This window comes from Brugia malayi (genome assembly GCF_000002995.4).
Source record: "Brugia malayi strain FR3 genome assembly, contig: Bm_v4_Chr4_scaffold_001, whole genome shotgun sequence".
NCBI lineage: Eukaryota > Metazoa > Nematoda > Chromadorea > Rhabditida > Onchocercidae > Brugia > Brugia malayi.
The window spans coordinates 13,103,733-13,129,555 of NW_025062478.1; the positions used below are offsets into that span (position 1 = coordinate 13,103,733).

The window sequence follows — 25,823 nt, forward strand, 5'->3', positions numbered from 1 at the left end:
TCCAAAAAGAGAACTAATAAGGGAATGATTAATTAATATTATTGATCAAACAAGAAGACATAACGATATTCTTTTCTAAACAAAACAAAAAAAAAAAAAGTTTTAAACACTAAAAACGGAAATGACAAGAGGAATTTAAATATAAATAAATGATTTATCAAATAGTCCTACTTTATAAATAAATGCTAATTCAATAACATTATCTATTAATATCAATTATCATTAGCCATATATAATTATCAATTATTTAATTTATGGATAAGTTTTATTGTACTATCAATTATTATTATTATTATTTACAATGACTACTTATACTATCATTTACTAATAATCTTATTCTATCATTATCATTATTATCATTTCTTATCAGTTATATCGGATATATTTTTATACCAATAATCATTTTATTATTAGCATTAAAGATTATCCTTTTTATTTGTATTGTTAATTATTACTCATGGATAATTTTTACTGTAATCATAGGTACTACTTATTGTACCATCACTCAATTACCACGAAATCTTATTGGCATTGCTAATCATGTTATTTACTAGTTTTAGTTATTCTTATTGTATCATTAATCACTAGTCATGTATAATATAACTTTTGCTAAATTACCAATCATACTCCTACTGTAACCATTATTAATCAATTACTAATCATAGATTCTGTTATTGTACCATCAATCATTTACCACAATATATCTTACTGTATCATTAATTACGTTAATCACTAGCCTTTAATCGTCATCCTTATTGTATTGTTAATCATTAGTCATAGATAATTTTTGCTCCACTCAATCTATTGTGACATTAATTATTAGCATAGGTAATATTTAAAATATACAAATAATACATATTATTTGTATTACTAACCAACTACTACTACTATTATCTATCTTAAATTGATCTATTTTTCAAATCGATGTCAAAATGAAATTGTTGATTTGAAATTTATAAAATGGAGGAAAGAAAGAAGAGAAAAAAAAAAAAAAGAAAAAAACCGGTCGTTATTTGAAGTGATAAAAATTGAAAATAGATAGATTGGCATAGGTACTAATCTATCCTCTTTTCTTCTTTTACCCTTTAACTTCTTCCTTCTTCCTCCTTCTTCTTCTTCTTCTTTCTAATATCCTTCATTTTTCTATTTCTCTCAAAAAAAAAAATTTTTTTTTTCCTCAATCTATAAACTATTAATCATTTGAAATTAATTTTATAAATTTAAAAAAAAAAAAAAAAAAACATAAACAAAAAGGTTTTTTCTTTTTTTCAAATTGTGCGAAATTGCAATGAAACAAAAGAAATGAAAAGAGGAAGAAAGAAAAGAACTAAAATTTTTTTTTAACTAAATTAAAAAAAAAAAAGAAAAAAATGAAGAAGATTTGTAAATTGACAGGTAAATGTCTCTTTTCTTGAAACCTTTACCTTCTTTCTATTCATTTAGTTACCCAACCAAAAAAAAAAAAAGAAAAAACCGGTCTATTTATCTTTTTTTTTTTGTTTTTTTCTTGATAAAAAGAAATGAAAAACCTGTCTTATCAAATATATTATTTATGATAAGTAGAAAAAAAGAACAAAAATTTTAATTTTACAATAATATATAATTTTTAAGATTGCAAAAAAAACTTTAATGGATTTTAAGTTTCATTTTTTTCTAAAAAAAAAAAAGGTCAAGATTTGTGAAATATATGATCAGATTAATTAAACAATGCTAAATAGATATAGGATAATAAAAATAAAATAACAAATTTTTAGTAATATTATTCTATTCTTCCTCCTCTCTCTCTCTCTCTCTGTCTGTCTGTCTCTTTTCCCCTCTCTCTCTCGCTCTCTCTGATTGGTTTTTTTTAAACATTTGTGACTGTTTTTTTTTCTTTATTTTTGAACATTAATTGAGTGAAAAACTTCATAATTTCAACATTTTATGATGAGATCATTGATGCTTAATAATATTTTATATTTAATTCGTAATTTAATACTTTTAAATTTTAATCTCTGATAATATTTCAAATTTATCCATTAAATTGACATAGCTAATCCTAATTTTATTAATTAAAAGTTGAATGTAATTTTTACGTCATTTAAGCTTTATACATTTATATTTATTTTCATACGTTTCTTTCAAATCTATTTTATTTGCTATTTTTTTTTTCTTTTAAATTTTGAATATTTTAATAAATAATAAAATCTTGAAATTTGTTAGTCTCATATAAATTATTCGTATTATTTATGATTATCTTTAAGAAATTAATTGAAATTCAATTTTGTCATTTATGCTATATAATTAATATTAATATTTTTTTTTTCACATTTCATATTCAGTTCTAATTGATAATAATATAATTTAATGTTAATATTAATTTTTATATTTCTATTATTATTATAATATCAATTTCTGATTGAAAATTTGATTTAAAAAAAAAAAAACAATTCAATTTCTTTTCTATAATGCATATTTTTTGTTTTTCTTTTAAATGTTTTTTCAAGAAAAAAAAAACAAAATAATTAATTAATAATAATTAAAAAGTAAAAGAAAAAATTAAAATAATTGCAATCAAAAAAAAAAAAAGATAAAAGATGAAAGAACATTTAAACTAAACTATCAATATTTGAGTATCTATTAACATATATTTATATTATATACCTTAGCAAAAGTTTATAAAATGAATACCTCTTTCTTATCACTTATCAACGAGCAAAACTTTTAACTGATAGCATAGAATTGCAAAATCATTCTTATGATTACCATCAGTTCATCGCTTTCACAATTACCAATCATATTGCTATGTCAACAACAGATAATTGTATTGAAGAAATTTCGCTTTGTTAAAGAAAAAATATATATTAGCAATATCGATTGATTGATTGTTTTCTTGTTTCTTTTCACCTGAAATTAAAAAAATTAAATTAATTAATTTAATTAATCAATTCATTCATTCATTCAACATATTTCGATATTTATTAATTGATTAAAAGTTTAATCTAATAATAATATGCATAATTTTTAACCATTGTTAATTTCAATCCAAAAAGAAAATTCCCTAATTAAAAGTTAATTAAATTTTAATTTCAAATCTAATAAATTAATAGTAAATTTTTAATTCATAAAGAAAACAAAAAATTTTTGTTTTATAAACACCTAAAAATTATTCAATAAGTGTTACATATGAAATAAATTAAATCTTTTTCAATGCTTTCAAATACGCTATAAAAACAGACAACAAGCATTTCATTTCATTTGAAAATTAACTGCTAAACATTTTTAAATTTTGTTACAAATTGAATTACCTTTAAAAAAAAAAATAAAAAAATGAAAACGAAAAAAAAAAAAACAAAGAGAGAGGAAAATATTTGCAAATTTATTAAAACTATTAAAATTTTTGTATCAAAGAAAGCAAAAAAATAAACAAATAAAATTTTTTTATTAAAAAATTTGCATTAAATGTTAGATATATTAAATATTCGATAATTTATTTATTCAAAATAATCATATCAATTGTAATCTTATCAGTTGATAGGAAAATATTTATCATAAAATATTTCTGTAAGAAAAAGTTTGACTGCTACTATGATATAATGAATTAGCTAATATTATTACCATTTTCTACTGCCAATGTTAAAGGTTAAAGGTCAATTATAAAAAAAAAAAAAAAAAAAAAACAAACGACAAAGCTAATTAGCGTATAATATCGAATTTTATTTTCAAAATTATATATTTATCATTCTTTTTCATTTTTTATATCATTCACTTTGTTTTTTTTTTTTTTTACTGATATAAAATTAATTTAAATCTCTCTCTCTCTCTCTCCCTTCCTCTCTCTCTCTCTCTCTTTGCTTTTTTTTATTTTTATTTTCTTTTTTCACTTAAATTAAATTAATTTCTTTAGTATCAAAACACATTTGTTAGTTAGTTAGGAAAGCAATAAAAGAAATAACACAAATAGATGACATCATTGAAATTATGTTTTTAAATAAAATAATAAATTAATTGAAATTTTCAAATTAATTTTAATTTTAAAATTTTAATCTAATTTTAAAATGATAGTGAATATATATATAGCTAATTAAATTTTTATTTTTTTTATTCTTTATTTAATTTTATTACTTTTGAAATATTAATAGTTTCATTTAAATAACTCGAATGTAATAATAATGAAAGATTAAATTAATTAAAATTATATTTTACAAAAAATAAAATATTTAAAGATTTCTTCTTTTTTTTTTGTAAAAAAAAGACATTAATATCATAAATTTTAAATTAGATTTGTTAATTTAATTTTATATTTAATTATTAAATAAAAATTAATAATTTTACTGAAAGCAAAAATGAAAACATAACAATTTTATTAAAAAATCACCAATTTTGCTTTCTTTAATTTTTAATTGTTAAAATTTTTAAATTAATTTATTTTTATATTTAATTATTAAATTAAAACTAATAATTCTACTGAAAGCAAAATGATAAGATTCTGATTTTATTAAAAAAAATCACAAATCAAAAAAAAAATAATAATAATAATTCCTCTTTAATAGTTGTATATGAATAAAACAAAATTGAATTAATTAATTAATTGATGAAAAATATTGCAATTTTATCAGTGATTTCAAAGTGCTTTTTAATTTTTATTTTTTTTTTTGAAATTAAAAAAATTCAAAAAGAGCAAAATTTTTCAGTAGAAATTTTTTTTTAAAATTATATAAAGTATTTTTTATTTTTTACACAAATATTAAATGTAATTGATAAAATAAAATAATGAAAACAGATTTTAATAACCTTAAATAGACAGTAGAACTAAATAAATTACAACAATTTATAAATATGAATAAAGTAAAATCTAAATTTATTTAATTAATATAATTTGTTCAAAATAATTGGTAAAAAAATATTTGAAATTTAAAATTTACAAATTAATAAAAATATTTAAAACACAAAATCCTTTCTTTGTGTAATTTTTCAAAAAACAAAAATAATTTTTTTTTTTAAAGAAAAATTTTTTCTTTTCTTTAATAAAATATCAATGATTGTTATTGTGTAAAATTTTGATAAACGAAAAGAATTTAAAGAAAATTTATATAAAAAAATGATTTATTATTATATTATTCCCTTTTTTTTTTTTATTTAACAGTTAAATATTAATTATATCACATTTATTTCTCAAATTAAATTATTTTGAAAAAATGGAAAAAAAATGATGCATAAATGTATTTTTCTATTTATTATTATTATTATTATATTTCTTATATTCATCTAATTTTTTTTTCATTTTAACTATAATAATAATAATAACAATAACAATAATAGTAGTAATAATAATAATAATAATAATAATAATAATAATAATAATAATAATAATAATAATAATAATAATAATAATAATTCACTCATTCATTGCAAATTTCAGAATTCTTTAATCATTTATTCAAATTGAATTAAATTTAATTAAATTTGAAACTATATGAAGATTTGAAACATAAGCATGGATGCATCTCAATATGCCTATGCCCAATCATTCCTCATATTACAAATTTAATCATGCAAATGAGCATTTTAATGTCATAAAAGATTAGATTAAAATTAGGAATGAAATATTAAGGTCAATTTTAGTAGTAATTTTTAATTTCTAAATGCTTCCCTCTCATCATCCCTTCAAAACATCTCACATAAAACAATAAAATAAGTATTAAATTAAATTTTAAATTTATTATATCAGTTGCAATTATCATTTATCACACAATATCATCGTTATCATCATCACTATTACTATTATCATTATTATCATCAATTCGTAGTGTAAAACGATCAAATAATTATAAATGCACCATTACTCACAGTTATGCTAATTTTCAACATTAAAATTTGAATTCTTTAAAATTGAAATTCCATTGGGAAAATGGAAAATAAATGGAATAGATTTTGTAACTGACAAATATCTCACATTCTTCATATGTAAATTAAATTTTCAAAGTATAAATTTTATCACTTCATCGTTTACAACAACAACAATAAGTATTACTAATACTACTACTACTACTACTATTACTATTATTTAATCCTTACTAAAACTCGTATAACAAATATATTATGTTTAAGTAATTTTAAAAAATGGAAAAAAAAAATGATAATTCAATTAATTCATATAAAATTATCAAATAAAAATAATTAATATAAAATATTGATTTAAAACACAAAATGAATTTATTAATTTTTGTTCCAATAATTAATTACTTTTATATTTCTGCCTAAATAAATATATGTAAGCAATAAAACTTTAATTTTATAAAATAAAAAAAAAAATACTTATGGATTGTTTAAGTATAGAAATGTAAATATGAAAAAATCAAAATTGAAAAATTTTTAGATGCTCTTTTTTCCTTTCCTTTTTTTTTTTTTTTTCAAGAAAACAAACGAAGTCAAAATCGTACATTTCAAAATGAAATTCAAACTTAAAAAAGTGTGATTTTTTCAAACTGACACAAACTAGTTTTAAAATGTTTAAAAATATATAATAATGAAAAAAACTTCACAAAATTTTTTGTTATGCATTTCCATCTAAAAAATATAATCAATCAAAAGTTATTACTGAAAACATTTGTTAAATAATTTAAATTATAAATTACCATCAAATAGAAGTCAAAATTTAATTCATAAAATGTTAGTAATGTTTAATCTGAATGATAATAGAAAATAATAACAACAGCAAAAAAAAAAAGGGGAAATTTTAATTAGATAAATAAATTTAAAAAAAAAAAAAATGCTATTAAATTTGAAATAAACAAGAAATGTAGAGCAAAAAAAAGAAAATGTAAAACTAAAAATACTTTATTCTAAACTACAATTTTTTAAGGTAATAATAATATTTATAGATGATGGATCAATTTATCATCATCATCATTATCATCATTTTAAAAAGATTTTCGTTTCGTTATAAAAAAAAATTGCAAAAAATTTCAAATTATTTGAGTATAATATTTTTAAAGTTTAAAAAAATAAGAAAAATATTTGAGTGTTGCTTAATTATATTAATTTTCTGTCATTTTTGCTACTTCTTTTTGCTCATTTTCAATAAGAATTAGTGTTGTTTTAGCATAAATGTGACTGATTACAGGTGTATAAATTGAATAAACTAAACCATTGCAATTTATAAATGAAAATAACTTCAAAGCTTTTCATCCATTTGCGCTAATTTCTATTCATTTGGATGGATGAGAATAGAATGAAAATTGCAATTCTGAAATGACAGGAAGAAACAATTCAACTAATGAATTTCTATTTGTTGGATGAAGAGAGATTGTTTATCCATTAGAAAAGATAATAATGGATGATTGGGCTGATAGCGATAGTAGTAATAACAGCAATAATAAGACGATTATAGTAATGGTAATAATAATAATAAGAAGAAGAAGAAGAAGAAGAATAGGAATAATAATAATACAATAACAGTCATAATAGCAATGCCAATAATTAATAATAATAATAATAATAATAATAATAATAATAATAATAATAATAATAATAATAATAATAATAATAATAATAATAATAATAATAATAATAATAATAATAATAATGATAATGATAATGATAATGATAACAGTAGTAAATGAGTAAAATAATTAATAATAATAAATATATAAATAAATGGTCAAATAATGATAATGATTTTGAAGATATATGATTATTTAGATGATTATGGGAGATAGACAAATGACAAATATAATATTATTAGAATTATTAATAATGACAGTAACAATGCTAATAATTTTCATATAATGGCGATGGCAGACAAATAATTAATTATATTATATGCTACCACCAATTTGTTATTAATTTAAAAGTAATACATTTTAGCTTTGAATATTTTATTTAAATTAACTGTTTAAATTTTATAAATCAAAATTATTTTATATATATTTTTGTTATACAAAATTTTTCTAATGCTAGCAAAAAAAACATTAATTTATGCACTGAAAACATTAGTCTGTTTTACTCAAAAAATATTCAAAAAAAAAAAATTAAAAAATTATCACCAATGTTTGTACAAATTCATACATTTATCTAATTAATTAATTAATTAAAAATTTCATTTATTCATTTACGATAAAAAAAAACTAATCATATATTATTATTATTGCATTAATCTTAATTTATATTTAATGTTATTAATAATATTACTATATTAATTGTTTTTTTTTTTTTAAATTCTAAATGAAATGAAATTTTTTGAATAACAAAATAAATTTATTTTTTTTGCTTTTTATTTGTTTATTTATTTATTTTTTTAAAAATACTGTCATCTAATATTAATTGTTTGTATAAAATTGAAAGGAATTTAATTCGTTTTTATTAATTAATAACAAATTCAATTTCTTTCTTTCATATTATAATTAAATAAATATGTTTCACAGTGTGTACATTTATACATATGCAACTACTGCTGCTAATATAAAGAGGAAAAGGAAATATGTAAATTAGCAGTCATTTGTCGTGAGAATTTTATTGGGCATCTTTCAGTGCTTTCGCTGTGGCATTGCAAATATCAAATTAGAAATGTTTGATCATTTCAATGGTTCTTTCACAAAATGAATAATAATAATAATAATGATAATAATAATAATAATGATAATAATGATAGTGATAATGATAATAATTAAATATCAAATTAGAAATACAGTTATCATCCATTTAATGGTTATTTGATAAAAAATGAATAATAAATAAATGAATAAATAAATAATAGTAATAGTAATTAATAATATCAATAAATAAATAAACAATATTAATGGTAATAATAATAATAATAATAATAATAATAATAATAATAATAATAATGATAATAATAATAATAATAACAATAACAATAATGATAACAATATTTGTGGTAATAACAATAGTAGTAATAATGATAATATTAGTAACAATAATAAATAAACAATAATAAATAATAATGACAATAAATAAATAATAATAGTAAATAAATTAATAATAAATAATAATTGCATTTTATTATTTACAATTTAAAATTTTGTTTATCAAAAAATTGATAAATAGAAAAAATATTACTAAAATATAAATGTGTTATCGATTTTTTTTAATAAATTGGCTGAAGAAAGTGTAAAATTATGAAAGAAAATTTGTATAATTGTTATTAATTTGAAATTTATCCTTATGATCTCTATTGATTTGTGTGTGTAATCAATGCAAAACATAAATTATCAATGATTCCTCTTATGCTATCAAAGATTTCTCATAAAATTATCATTTAAGAAAAATAAATTAAATTTGTATTTCATAGAAAAATAATGTTTTCCTCTTTTAGTTGAAAAAAAAAAAAGAATTTTTTTATATGTTAATTAAATTTTTTTTAAAAAAAAACTTATATCTAATAGAGATTAAACTTTGAAATGTTAAAATAAAAAAGAAAAAAAAAAATAAACTTTCATACTCACTTGAATTTATCAATCAAATTAATATAAGCAAATGAAGGCAAAAATGTAATTTTCTCTCAAAAAAGAAAAACATCTATTTAATATCTCTGTGACAAAAAAAAACAAACAAAATAAACAAATAAATATATAAATGCATAAACAAACAAATAAATAAATAAACAAAACAAACTTTCATTTATTGTTGAAAAATAATCGTAAAATGAATGTAAAATTGAACTAATTTTTGCTATAAAACTATTTCGTTTTCGATCAAAAAAAAAAAAAAAAACAAAAAAATAAAGAAATAAAGAAACTAAACGTTGAAACTTTTTTTTTGTTTTTGTTTTGTTTTGTTTAATAGCTCCAAACTACTTGGCTCTTCCTTGGCTCGTCTTGTAACATAGGCTAATTTGATGTATCATCCCTTCATGGCCAAATTTAGCAAACAATCAAAAGTGTCACCAATGTGACATCTCATGCACACACGCACATACATATTTATTTCATCCTTGAAACTATTTATCCCTGGGGAAATTATTTGTGAGAAAAGTTGACGAAATGTTGCCTATAACTATTATTATTAGAAAATAAATGTAATATGACCAATGTGTTTGCGTGCATGCGTGCATGCATGCATGCATGTATATGCATTAGAAGCACATCTTAATATTTATGAACAATAAATGAATTTAATGAAATAAATTAAATAATGTGAGAAAAGTTGATGAAAAAGTTACCAATGACTAATATTTAAATAAAATAATAATACATAAAGTATGTAAAAATTTTTTATTAAATTAAAAAAAAAAATTATATTACATTAAGTTTTTTTTTTTTTTTTTTTAATGAATTAAATGAATATTTTTTCTTTGTTTTTTTGTTTTATTTTATTTTATTTTATTTTGCTTTTCTTTCCTTTTGTTATAAATTTAATGTAAATGAAATTGTTTCTCTTTTTTTTTTTTTTTTGATTAAAAAAATGATAAAAATAAAAAACAAAAAAAAAAAGAAAAGGAAAAGAAAAAAAAGTTCAGATACGTTCATTTGATAATACATTTGTCGAAATATTTGTGTACTCTTTTAAGCCATATGGTTTGTTTATTTTTTGTATAACAAAAAAAAGAAGTTTAACAATTTTTTCAAGAAATCCCACATTCGTTTTAAATAAATGATTGTTTTGTTCATTGATTAATGAATGAGAGGGAGGAAGAAAAGAAAAAAAAAAAGATAAAATAAAATAAATTAAATGATTTATTTTTGAATAAAATTTTCAATAAAAAATAATGCGACAAAATTTGTTTACCAAAATGCAAAAAATATATTTTCGTTTTATTTGTAAAAGAGAGCCAAAAAAATTACTTTGTTTAACATTTATTAAGCATTAATTATTGGTACAAAAAAATTTTTTTTTCCAATCTTTCAATTACAAAAATTTATTAAATTAATTGCATCAAATATTTCACATTTTTAAATTCATTAATGTTTTTTAAAACATTTGTGCAATAAAAAAGAAAGAAAAAGAAAAAGATTTTTTTCATCGATAAATATTTTTATCATTTATTAATTTATAATATTAAAATTTCTAAAATTTTTCCATTATATATTGAAAGCAATCAATTTATGATACCATTAATTAATTAATTTGTTAATTAATTACTAATATTTTTTCATTCGCATTTTTCATTTAATTCTCTGATATTTTCCGTGAAATTATCACAATAAAATTATATTATTCACAAAAAAAAAGAAAAAAAAAAACTTTTTAATTTTATTTTAAAAAATTGATATATGTAAAATTTATTACAAAATATAATATCAAAATGTTCAAAATCTTTCCAATACATTCATTCATCAATCACTTTCTTTAATCCTTCCTCTTCTCTCTCTCTTCCCTCTCTCTCTCCCTCTCTCTCCCTATTACTCTCATAAAACATTTCCTGCATCATTCAAAAAGTCTAAAGCTAGCGCATGCATGCATTAAATTCTATTTTATACATAATGTTACACATTTCCGGTTATGTCAAGAAGTCTAAAGCAATGGATGAATGCATGCATGCATGCATGTATTCTATAATTTATATAATTTGAACATGCTGCATGCATTGCATATATCCGATATGTAATGAAAAGCTAAAAGATATTAAAATTTATATGCATATATTAAATGTAAACGTGTATGTATTACGCTGCAGCACCATGCATGCAAATTGCATCATATTACGTCTCATTATGCTAAAAGGCAGCTCATCCAGATATTAGCTAAATTAAATATGAGACAAACATTTGGTTCTGAAAGATGCAAATAGTAACATAAAGTAAAATTAAACTAATATAACAACAATAGCAATAATAATAGCAATAATAACAGTAATAATAATAATAATAATAATAATAATAATAATAATATAATAATAATAATAATAATAATAATAATAATAATAATAATAATAATAATAATAATAATAATAATAATAATAATAATAATAATAATAATAATATTGCTTATCAATACTATCGCTATTATTGTTTTTGTTACTGACATTAATAATATTATTGTTGTCGTTATTCTACTATTATTATTTATTAATACTGTTATCATTATTATTATTATTTTTTACTATTAATATTATTATTTACTGTTATTTTGTTTATTGTTATTATTATTTATTATTACTATTATCATTGTTATTATTGTTTATTATCATTATGAGTATTAACAGTTTCGTGATTATTATTACTGTCATTATTATCATTATTGATTATTATTATTAGTCCCGTTATTATTGTTAATATTATTATTATTAATATTGTCGTTATTACTGATTATTATTATTATTATTATTATTATTATTATTATTATTATGGGAGTTTTTGAATTGCATAAATTTAATAAATCTATTATTATCAACAGATGTAATGAAGATGACATTCTTTAATGCTTCCATTACCAAATTTAAACATAATTTGGAGATGCTATTAAATTTGATAAGCCTAATTTCAAAAAGTGTTTACTTTAGATTTGCCAAACTACTGGTTATTACTTATATTTACCTTAACCATTAGGAAAATGGTTAGTTTCTACTAATCCATTTTCGTTTCCGCTTCAACGATAACATTTATATGATTAAACATTTGTTACTCATTTGATATTAATATCAAAATATTTAAAGTAATAGAAAAAAGGTAAATAAACAAGTGAATAAACAAATATATACCAATAAATGATAATATTAATTAGATCATATTACAAAAAATAAAATAAATAATTGAATAAAGTTACATAATTTAATGTAATAAAGAGTTAATTGATGATTTAAAAAAGAAGAAAGCAAATTATTTTTATTCTTGCATATAGAAAAATTATTTAAGAAAATACAAAATTTCTTACTTTATTTATTAAATTCTCACTAATTATTAATTAATACTACTCATACTTAATGATGATTTTTAGCATCTAATAAATTATAATAAACAATAATCATTGCAATAAACAAAAAGGATTTTATAGTGTATCCATCAATTAAATTTTGCAAAAATTGTTTCTATTAATATATCTAAGTTTAAAATGTTTGTAATAAAATCATTTGATGTAAATAAAATATTTCTAACAATTTGACAAATTGATCGATTTTATAATTTTAATTTGTTAGCTAAAACATAATAAATTATAATTGGACATGGATTTGAAAGTAATTAAAAGAAGGATGTACAATGCTTTAATAATTCAAAATGCATTTGACAAAATGAAATTATGGAAAATATAGCGCATAATCATTTCTAGAAATTTCATTATAAAAATATTTTCTAAAATAATTAGAAAATAATTGAAAAAAAAAATTGTTATTAATACCTATATTATATAACATTTAAAAAATTTTTAAAAATATTCAAAAAATAACATTTAAATATATAACATTTAGAAATATTTTATAAATATTAATTTGCTTATTATTAAATTATAAATATAATTTATTTACATTGTTTATGTGTAATAGAAAATAATTTTTATTTCTATTTTTTCTTTTTATTACTTATTATTCGTTCTTTACTCAAATTTAATTATTTTATTATTCTTTCATTTGTTTTTTTTTTCTTTTTTGAAATCTAAATCGGAAAGTAATAAATTCATTAATTTAATAACAATAATTATAATGATGAAAAAAAAATAGCAGTAATAATAATAAAAGTAGAAAAGAAAAATAAAATTTAAAGATGCAAAAATTTTAAATATTTTGAAAGGAAGCAAAAAGTTTTCAAAAAAGGAAAGTAAACATTTTGCTTAATTAATATATAATCTTATTTGTTTATTCGACTAAATAAACAAAACAGATTTGATCGATTTTTTTTTTTTTTTTTATTTCTTTCTTTATCAATGAATTATGTTAATGATTTTAAGTAATAAATAATATCAATAAAAGATAAATGAAAAGATATAATTCTAAAAAGGCAACAAATAAATCCCAAATATCACATCAATCATTATCAATGATCCTTTCTATTCATGATGGCATTTTAATAAGTAAATGAAAAATTTTGGAGAGAAATTAAAATTGTTAAATTGGATTAGTTAATGATGTATTAGTGATAATATCATATTATTATTTAGTGGATGAATCATTCTGATAATTTGTATACATTTTCAAATTATATCATTTAAACGGAATAACATTTGCATTATTAGTAAATACTGTAATCAGTAATTCAAATTTTATCATCTTCTCTCTTTTCATCTCTTTCCCTCTCTCTCCCTCTCTCTCTCTCTCTCACTCATTTCATCTTTTTATTTTTCGTAAAAATTTTTAATAATAAAAACAATTGAAATGATGGATTTTCTTTTTTTACTGTATTATAATCAATAATTTAATTTATTTAAAAAAAAAAACTTTTAAAATTGATGAAAAAGCAATACTTTTAACGATTAGTACCTACGAATAAAACGAATAAAATGTTGAACTTAGATTATTATCATTTTTATCAAGTCTTCTCTTCTTATCAATGCTGCCTTATCAGACTTATCAAAATTTTCATACCAGTTCATTGAATAATAACCAGTATGCTTATGAGTAGTTTTATTTCTTATCATTTCAATGGATCATAAAATGCTACTAATATTAATATGCATTTTAACAGGTCGTATTAAAATATTCTTATCAACTTTAACAAATAAAATTATATTTAAATTAAAACTTGCACGACACAACGATAATGATAACAATGATAATGATGATAATGACGACAACAATAATAATAATGGTAATAATAATAATAATAATGATAATAATAATAATAATAATAATAATAATAATAATAATAATAATAATAATAATAATAATAATAATAATAATAATAATAATAATAATAATAAAATTATAAACAATATTTATACAATTTAATTTATTTATTTTATTATATCATATTTAAATGTTTTTCAAAATATTATATGAAAAAAAAAAATTGAAATAAGAGCAAATTATGATTTAAATAACATAATGATAATGAAAACAATCTAATAATCTATATAACCAAATGATAATAATGATAACAACTTATCACATATAAATACAAAATTGTATAAAAAATACAACGAAATAATATTTTATTTTACTATTCTATAAAATATTTAGAGTAATAATATTTGCTAAATAAATATTTTAAAAGGAAATAAAAGAAATTAAAATGCGAATAATTTAATTTAAATATTATAAAATGAGCTAAAAAAAAAAGAAAAACAAGTGGTTTTCTTTTTCTTCCATTTTTTATGTTCAAAAAAACATTCTGCAAAAAATAAATAAATGAAATTGTCAGGTGTCAACTTTAATGTCATTTATTTGTGACAAAAACTCAAATTGATAGTAATATATTTTATTGTATTTAGCTGTTTATTTGTTTATTCAAAATATTTGATAAAAATTTTCCATTTTAATTATAATAATTTCTTTTTCTCTGTATTTAATGTAATTTAAAATGGGAAACAATAATATATTATCATTTTATTATCAATCGTTGTTTAAATTTTAAAATTTATTAATTCAATAAGACGAATTAAAGTTTTATTTGCAAAAAAAAAAAAAAAAAATTCAAGACTGAGAATAAATTGGAGCAAATAAAAAAGTAAAAAAAACTTTGAACTATTTCGAATATTAGTAATACATTCATTTTATATATGGTATTTAAGTAATTAAGATAAGTAATAAATTATTTAAGTATTAGCAAACTTAAAATACATGATAAACTATAATAAATTTAATCAACTCTAACAAATAATTTAAGAAATGAAAATGAAGAAATGAATTAAAAAAAGTAAAACTGAAAGAAAGGAATTAAAAAAAAAAAAAGTAAAAAGATGATAAATCAAAATGAAACATAAATTATTCAGAATTAAATTAACAATTTAAAATATAAAATGTAAAATTTCAAATAAAAAGTACAAAAAATAGAAGAAAAAAAAAATTCATAAAAACAAACAAAACAAGAAAATCAAAAATAATACTTAAAAACTTTTTTTCTTTTCTTAATACTTCTTTTTTTTTCAAAGATTTTAAATCAAATGTTGAAAATTTAAAATAAAATTGTAGTTTTTTTTTTTTTTAATCAGAAAATTCTACTTTTTTTTTTTAAAAAAAAAGGAAAAAAGAATTGATAAATTCTTTTGTTTCTTTATTTTAGGGTTTAAAAAAGTTCTTTCAAAAATTTAATGAATGAACAAAAATTTGACCATTTGATCTTTCTTATAAACATTTTAACAAAATCGGAGCGAAAAAAAAAAAAAAAAAAAGAAAAAAAGTTGTAATTGAAACATTTATATTTTAAATTAGCGACAATTTCCACTTTATCATTTCTACTGCAATCAGTGTATTTCGTATTTTAAAATTTCATTCAAAAATAATTGCTCCAAAAAAAAAAAAGAAAAAAAGAAAACGAATAAATAAATAAAAGTAAAATAAATAAAAAATGAAAAAGAAAAAAAGAAAAAGGTAAAAAAATAAATATCTTTTTTAAAATAATAACTAATATAATAAATTGACGAAGTGAGAAAATGAAAACTTTCTTCTCTCTCTCTCTCTTTCTCTATCCCTCTCTCTCTCTTCCTTTTTTTTCCTATCCTAATGATAGTAAAGTAAAATAAGTAATAAAAAATTTAAAATGAAAAAAAAAAAGGTAGTAGAAATGAAGCAAAGAGCAAAGAAATGAAAATTGAAAAACCGGTTTTCCTGAAAATTTATATGAACGAAAAAAAAAAAAAGAAAAAGCAATTCATTAAATTGAATTAACTATAGTATTACCACTTTTTTTTTAAAAAAAAAAAAAAGTAGCTAGTTTTTAATTTCATTAAAACAGGAAAATCAAAAATGAGAAGAAAGAAATGAAAGATTTGAAAAAAAAAAAAAATTTTTTTTAAAAAAAGAAAACAAAAATTGAAAAAGAAAAGATGACGAATACATTATCAACAAAGTTGTTTTTTTTTCTCTCTCTCTCTCTTTCTTTCTCTCTCTCTCTCATTTTTTCTCGTTTTTTTTTTTTTTTTTTTTTTTTTTTTTCAAAGGTAATTTAAAAAACAGGTAGAGATGACATTTTGTTAATTTTTTTTTTTTGATAAAATTAATTTTGGAAAAATTTGAAAGGCAATTATATATGAAAGAGGTAAGTAATGATAATATTAAAAATGAATTTTGTTATAATTTATAGTATGCTTTTTTAATTCGATTAATTTTACTTACTTACTTAATTAATTAATTAATTACAAGAAATTATATTGATTAATTTATCTGTTTTAATTTCTATGAAAATTTTTTTTTCTATTTTGTAAAATATTTAGTCTTTGCCGTGAAAGCTTTGAAAGTGAAATCGTAAATAATTAATTAATTTAATAAATACTCAAATACATTTGAAATTTGAACAATATCATTTAGTAATAGAAAATTAAATTTTATTACTATAAATTTAACATTTATTACTGATTATTAATGAATTAATGATAATATATCAAAAATTTTAGAATGAAATATGCTAAAATTCTTTGATCAAATTAGATTATTTAATTCGTTGTTTCTTTCCTAAATTAATTAATTAATTCAATTAACAATTTACTCAATTAATTAATAATTAAAATTTAAAATATTTTTTTTAGCTATTATTAATATTTTTTAAAAAATAAAGAAAAACTTTCACTTATAAAATTTATCATAAAAAAAAAAATTACTCATCAAATAAAATATTTAAATATATTATTTGAATTTCTGTGAAATATTAAGCAATACTATTGCATTTCATTATTGAAATGTTTATCAGTGATTAAGAAATACACTGATAAGAAGTTATCAGTATATGATTAAACTTCTAATTCAATGATCATTGATCAAAATAACAATCAATTAAATATGATTTATGTGAATAAATAGAAAATATTAACTATTTGTTGATTTATAAATTTCATTACTGTCAACAAAACAAGAAAAACAATAAATAAAAAAAAAAAGAAATTTTAAAAAGAAACAAAAAATAAAATAAAAATTGAAAAAAAAAACATTTAATTGTTTAATTAATAGTTATAAAATTTAATCCATTTTTTTCAAACCTTACATTATTTATTCTAATACAAAGTAAATTAATTCAATTTTTCATTTTTACTTTAATATTAAAATTATTAAATGAAAATTGTAAAATTTTAACGAAATGCTCAAATATTACATTTTTTTTTTTCTTTTTTGAAAAATGAAATTTAATTTAAAAAAAAAAAGCTTTCCACAAAAAAATAAACGATTAATTATTTGATGAATCATTGAAATATATATATTTTTGCTGATTTCAATTTAATTAATTTTTCTTTGCTTTTTTTTTTTCAAAAGCACTCAAAGTAATTTAAAATTAAATATATGAAAATAATTATTATCAATTACAAATGATAATATTAACTGTGATAATAGATTGTTAGATTGAAAAGAGTAATTCAATTTTTTTTAAAAAAAAAGAAAAGAAAAGAAAGAAAATATCAAAATTTTGTAAAAAGATTATATGCATATGAAAAATGGTTTAATATATTTATTTAACTTTAATAAATTTATTTAGTATTTCCACCACCCAAAAAAAAACAAAAAAAAATTCTTATCAAAAAAATCAATTTGATTGATCAATTTTGCCCAATTATAGAGCAAAATAAATTATGCGCGTAAAATGTTAAGAAAAAATTAATTTAAAATATTTGTTTAATTAAAATAAAAAAATCTTTTAATATTTTTATCTTAAATCAAAATTTATAATTTTATTTTATGAAGAATAAATTGTATAGAAATTAAATGATCAAAATTTAAATGTTTTACAAAAATTTTATCACTCGTACAACAACATTTTTGATTTAATTAGCTCGGCTAATTAGTTTGCTAATTAATTAATTAGTTAATTAATTAAATAAGTTCGCATATCTTTGAACTAAGCAATTGATTGCTATTGTTTTGAATTGATCAATTGTAACTGACAAACGAGAATTTTTGACTCATTCCGATTTTATGGCTATTTTGAAACGAACAGTATTAATAGCCTAAAATTTGATTCTATAATGAAAATAGAAAATAAAAATTAGTAATAATTAATAGAAACTAAATTTTATTATATTTCATACATTTACTGTTTAAATAAAAATGCAAAACTTTCAAAATTTCTTAAAGTGAAAAAATCTAAAAAAAAAAAAAAAAAAAATTGATGAAAATTTAAAATTCAAAAAGAAAATTTCTTTTTTATTGCTATACATAGTTTGTTTTCTTTTTGAATTAGAAGCAGTAAATTTGAATTTTACATTTTTGGACAAAAAAGGAGAAAAAAAAAAAAACGATTGAAAATTTCCATTCTTTTTTTCCTCGTAACTAAATTGAATAAAATTTAAATTTGAAATAAATTTTTCAAATTTAGAAAAATAAATTATAATTACTAATGAATTTATTCACAATTACAAATCATAATTAAAAATCATAGATTAAATGAAAAGAAAAATTATTTTATTTTAAGGAAAATTTATTTTAATCATTTATAATAAAAGATAAAAAAATTAAATGAAAATTTGTTTTAAAAATTTCAATTATTAATAAAAAAATGATTATTAAGTTGTAAATTTTAATTTAATTCTTTATAAAATAGCAAATATTTAGCAAAACAAATTCACTCTTTAATCTTCATTAATTTTAATGTTTATTTGTTTATTGTTTATTGCTAAACATATAAACACAATAATAAACTCTCAGAGAACCTTTGTTATATACACACTAATTAAAATTTATGTGATGGAAACATTAACATAAACAATAAACATATACCACAATAAGCATTTCTAATCATTCTAAATGATCTTATTCGCTGTTAATAGTTAATGATGACAACAATAATGACCTTTTAAATGACCTTTTAAAGCATTACTAAATTATTTTTAACCTTTTTAAGCCTTGTCAATTTATTTCCCTTTTCTCGTTTTTCTTTTTCTCATTCAATTTTTAAATTCATATATTAATTATTAAATTAAAATTATTTATTCATAGATGCATAATATTTAAATTATATTACTTTGCTTAATCAAATGCACATGGTTTATTGTTATGCAAATTTACTAAATTCAAATTTGGTAATTAATTTAAGAATTTGAAAAAATGAAAGTTAGAAAGTTATTTCGAAGAATTATTAATAATTTATTGAATTTTTTAAAAGTAATAAAAAAAATTGAACAAATTATAATATAAATTAGCTAAATAAAGCATTTCTTTTTTCTTTTTCTTTTCTTTTTTGATAATTTAAAAACGGAAATGAAAAAATATTGTAAAATTTAAAGAAATGAAATAAAAATTGAGCCATACATTGCGTAGGCTTAATAAAATAAATAAATTTTAAAAGATATTTTTAAAAAGCATTTAAAATATATTTTTTTTAAAAAAAAATGGAAATGAATAACAGAAATTGAATAATAAAATTACATAATAGAAATAAAATAATAATAATAATATTTGAATTGTTGCTAAATTAATTAAAATTCAAATTTAATTCATTCAGCAAATATAAATTCCAAAAAAAGGAAAAAATCCCTAAAATAGTAAATAATTTACCAAATTGCAAATTATAATTTAATATTTTCAAAAGCATAAATTTTTGCAAATACAAATTTAATATTTAAATATAGCATTAACCCACAAACTTTTATGTAAATTAGTTGTTTTAGCATAAGAGAAGAAATAATTTCGGTTTTTAATTTAGAAATTTTCATCTCCAATAATTTATTTTTTATTCCTACAAATTGAAATATAATAAAAATTTAAAGCTATTATTTAAAATTACCTTATAAATGCATATTTGCTTGCATCAAGAATGTCTTTAAAATTATTTCCAATACTTTTAAATTATAAATTCAATTTTTTTTAACAAAAAAAAAAACATCTTTTTCCGTCTTTTTCAATTCTTTTTCTTTTATTCATCTTTAAAAATTAGTAAATTATCAGAATGAAAATTTTAACAGATTAAAATGAAAAATGTCATTTCAAATTAGTTTAACTCTTTTTTTCATTTTTTTTTTTTTTTTAGCTGAAAATGCAAAACAAAAAAAATTTGAAATCGCTAACATTCATTATTATTCATTTTCAGAATGATCAAAAAAGAAAAGAAAAAAATTCATTTTATCAAATTAGAACTGAGAAAAGAAAAAGATGAAAAATTCGTTTTGAAAATTGAAAATAAAACTTTTTAAAATGCATACAAAAAAAAAAAAAAAAACGTTTCAAAATTTTAGAAGGAGCATTTTAAGAATAAATTAATGATTTTTTGTCCTTTTTCTTTTCAAATGATAATTTCATTAAATATTATCATCAATTAATAATTAAAAACAAAAACAAAAAAAATTAAATTTTGAATTTTAATTAAAAAAATAATTCATTATCTTTGCACATTTAAATTATTATCTAAAAAAAAAATTTAATTAATTAATTTTGCTCTTCTTCGTTCTTTTTTCTTTCAAATAATTATCAATTAATTATGAAATAATCATACTTTAAATATAATCAACATTTGATAAATAAAAAAAAAAAAAGAAACAAAAAAAAATGATTAAAAAAAGCTACATTTTATCATCTTATCAAAGATTACTTACTTACTTACTTACCTACCTACTTACTTACTTGTGATAAACTCGATTTTATCATTTAATCAAAATTAGTGTTTACTTAATTTCATTTTTCAATATATTATTTCATACAATGGAATGATTGAAATGAAAGAAAGTATTAATGCATTTAGCAAAGTGAAAAATTTTTGTATTTCAAATTAATAAATATTTCAAAAAAAAAAATTCGTCGTTTTTTTAAAAGAAAAAAAAAAAAAAAACGAAAAAACGTTGTAAATTTTTCCATCCATAAATTAACGTGAAAAAAATGAAAGAATCACATCATCGATAAAAGAAAATATTTAAAAAATTTTACATTAAAATTGAAGATTTAAAAAATGATAATTTTTAAATTTTTTTTTTTTTTTTTTTTTTTACTAATGCAATATTATATCGAATTATAGAAAAAATAGTAATAATAAGAATTTTTTTATACATAACAGTAATATCATTTTAATTAATTAATTTTGCAAATTTGATTAATTAAATTTTTGCAATTAATTTAGCTTAAAATAAGAATGATTAAATTAAAATTTTATTCAGTTTTCTTTTTCTTTTTTTTTAAAAAAAAAAAGCAAAGAAACTCTATTTTCTGCTGTTTCTTATCCATGATATATTATACTTAAATTATATTTATAATCTATATACATATAAATTTTTTTTTATATTTGTAATTTTATATTAATTTATAAAAATTATATTTATAATCTCAAAAACAAAAAAAAAAAAAAATTTTTATAAGTTATTAATAGCTATAATGTAAAATTTTAGAAATTTTATAGAATAATTGAAACATTTAGTAATAAAAGCTCAAAAATTTTAAGCTTATCAAATTCTTTAAGACATTGTTAATATTACATTAATACTCGAAGATATAAAATGTTTGAATAATTTAAACTTTCCTTCTTAAAACTATCATTTTAAAATTTAAAATATTCTTAAAACATTTTCACTTTAATCAAATTTCTTTCTCTTCCTTCCTTCACATCATCATATTCCCTCTCTCTTTTTCCCTCCCTCCCTCTCTCTCTCTCTCTCTCTCTTTGTTATTTTGTAATCATTTTGAAGAGAAAACTTCGATAAAATGACACCATTTAGACATTTGCGCTAAAAAATACATTGTTGATATTATCAGCGAAAAATTTTTTTTTTCTTACTTAAAATATATTAACAAATTTTGCTGCACTATTTTTCTTCCTATCTTTCCCTCCCTCTCTCTCTCTCTCCCTCTCTCTCCATTTTTGTCCTTTGTCATTTCAATTGTAGAAAATATTCGATCATTTACTTAGAGTGAAAATAAAAAAGAAAAAAAAACAAAAACAAAAACAAAGTCTAAAACAATAAAATATTAAAATAAACGATCAATCGAATCTCTTTCCAAAGTTAAAAGTAAGTTTGAAATATTATTTTTCGCATATTTATTTGTTTATATTTTCCTCAGTAAAAAAAAAAATAAATAAATAAAAGTAAGAATAAACAATAAAGCCAATGGGAGGAAGAAGGAATGTATATATTTAAGCCTTATATGCATATATTTAGTTGCACATATCTTGGCCTTATTGTATATGCTTAGGCCTTATATGTACACATATTTAAGCCTTATATGCATATATTTAGTTGCACATATCTTGGCCTTATTGTATATGCTTAGGCCTTATATGTACACATATTTAAGCCTTATATGTGCACATTTAAGCGCTTATGCACTTAATCATTTAGGCCTTGCATTTACAAATATGAATGCCTTATATACATGTACATTTAGGCCTTTTATGTACATTTCTAGGCCTTATATTCATATTTATATGCTAGGCTCATTATTATAATATGATAATATGCTATTATTATTGCTTCTACTTCTTTTCATCACAATTGATAGTAATTAAAGAGAGTCGATGGGAAAATATATGCAACTGATTTGAGTAATTGATGAATATTTATTTGAAATTTGAAAAGAAAAAAGAAAAAAAAAATTCAGTTTAACTCGATGATAATAATATGATTAAATATTTTAATAAAACCTTTTAAAAGTATTATCATTTCAGAAAAATTTTTATTAATTTTAAAATTTGCACAAAAAAAAGTTCATTTTTTTTTTTTAATTATTTTTCTGAAATGATAATAACATTGATAATAGCTATAATTTTAATTAACATTTCATTTTACTTTTTTTTTTTTTTTTAAAAAAAAAGAGATCTAAGTTTATAACAGAAAAGAAAAAATTTTTCTGATTGAAAAATGTTTTAATTCTTTCAATTATTATTTAATTGCTAAAAATGCTAAAATTTTCTATATGAAATGTGTTTTTAAAGAAATAATTTTTTTTTTTTTTTTTAAATAATTAAATGCAATTAAAAAGTTGAATAATGGTAAAATATAAAATTGAAATGAGATTTATACAATTAGCTTTTAAAGAGAAAACGAGTAGCGAAGAAGAAAGACAGGGAGAGAGAGAGGGAGAGAGAGAGAGAGAGAGAAAAGTTGATTATGAAACATTAAATGGAAATAGAAAAGTTTTGCTAACCGTTTAATTTTATAAAAATGATTGCGAATGATGGAAGATGACGATGATGATGATGACGATGATGATGATGATGCTATATGATGGGCGGTAATGGCAATGATGGCGGTGATGACAGTAATTAGATGAGGAAAAGAAAAGATGAAAATGTGACATTTTTTTTTTTTTTCAAATTTATCAAAATTTTAATAAGATTAAGATCTTTGCTCTCTTTTTTTTTTTTTTTTTTTGAATTATTTTGTTTTTGTTTTTATTTGTCTTTGAATTTTATACATTGTATAAAATGAAAAAAAAATTCTGATTTCAATAATTTTTATTCAAATTAATAAATATGGAATAACTTTTTTTTTTTTATTTTATTCCTTCCTTTTTTTCTTCAAAAATCAAATTTGAAAAAAAAAAAACATCAAAATTTTTAAATTTAAAAAAAAAAAATGATTATAACAGAGTTTTTGCTTCTCATTCTCGCTTCAATCACTAATCATTACTTTTACTTTCCATTTCTCTTTTTTTTTCAGAAAATTAAAAAAAAAAAAGAACAAAACAAAAGAGTTTTCCATGAAGATAGAAATAAAGAGAGAAAGAGAGAGGGAGAGAGAGGGAGAGAGAGAGGGAGAAGAAGACTAAAGAGAAAAATAAGGAAAAACAAAGTTTTCTCTTAAACGAGAAAACGAAAAGAGAAGAAAAAAAAATTGTTTTTTTTAAAGAAAAAATAAACAAATTAATCATTGTGATATAAAGTGCAGTATAAAATTTGTTAAGAGAAACGGATTCGATAATTGATTTGTGCAAAATATAAATGAAAAAATTTTTTTAAAAAAAGAAAAATTAGAAATAAATTATATTTAAGTTATTCAGTCGATAGACAAATGAGATAATTTAACAATTTGAATAACTAATTTCAACGAAACTAAGTTTTTTTTTTTTTTTTTTTCTCCTAATAAATAATAAAAATTTATTAATAAATTTTCCTTTTTCATTAATTTAGAATGAATTATTCGTTTTACTCATTAATGAGTGAGAAATTGTACTAATCAATAAAAGTAGTAATAGAATAATATAATAAAAGAAAAAGCAATAAATAATGCTACGACAAAATAAAAGAAAAAAATGCAAATAAATAATTAATATTCATCGTATAGTAAACAAATAAACAAAACGAACAATAACAACAACAAAAAGGGAAAAAAAATAGCATGCAACAAATGATAAAATTGTCATATAGCAAATAATAGTATATAAACAATGAGGAAATAAAATAAACAATAAAAAGGCGAAAAAAAAAAAAAAATAAACAATGAGAAGAAAACAAAGCAAGTAACACGAAAATAAAAAATAAACATATAACAAAAATAAACAAATAAATGTACGCCGAAATGGTAATTTAATTGAATGTTACATAATTCTTTTAAACAATGAAATATTTTGAATATTAGCATAAATCTAATTTAAAAAATAATTAAAAGAAAAAAATTTTTTTTTGTTATTATTTAATACAATTTGTGAAATATGAAATTTACAAACATATTTAATAGTTTATTAAACATAAAATAATTCTTAAAATAGTAATTAGCAATGATAATAATTATTTTTCTCGTTTTGATATACCAGAATATACCAGAATGAAATGTTCAAAAATATCACACTTCATTTCCCTCTCTTTCTCTTCCCCTTTCTCTCTCTCTCTTCCCCTCTCTCTCTTTCTCTCTCTCTCTCTTGTCTTCTTTTTATATACTAAAAGAAATAGAAA

General features: G+C 18.4%; 1 non-coding gene across 1 annotated transcript; it reads right to left on the minus strand.

The window, feature by feature from the left end:
- Positions 1-10,013: 10,013 nt before the first annotated feature.
- On the minus strand, positions 10,014-10,098 carry Bm16549. The gene has a single exon (XR_006228067.1). It is a non-coding gene; the product is annotated as an Unclassified non-coding RNA Bm16549 (non-coding RNA).
- Between the last annotated feature and the right edge of the window lie 15,725 nt (positions 10,099-25,823).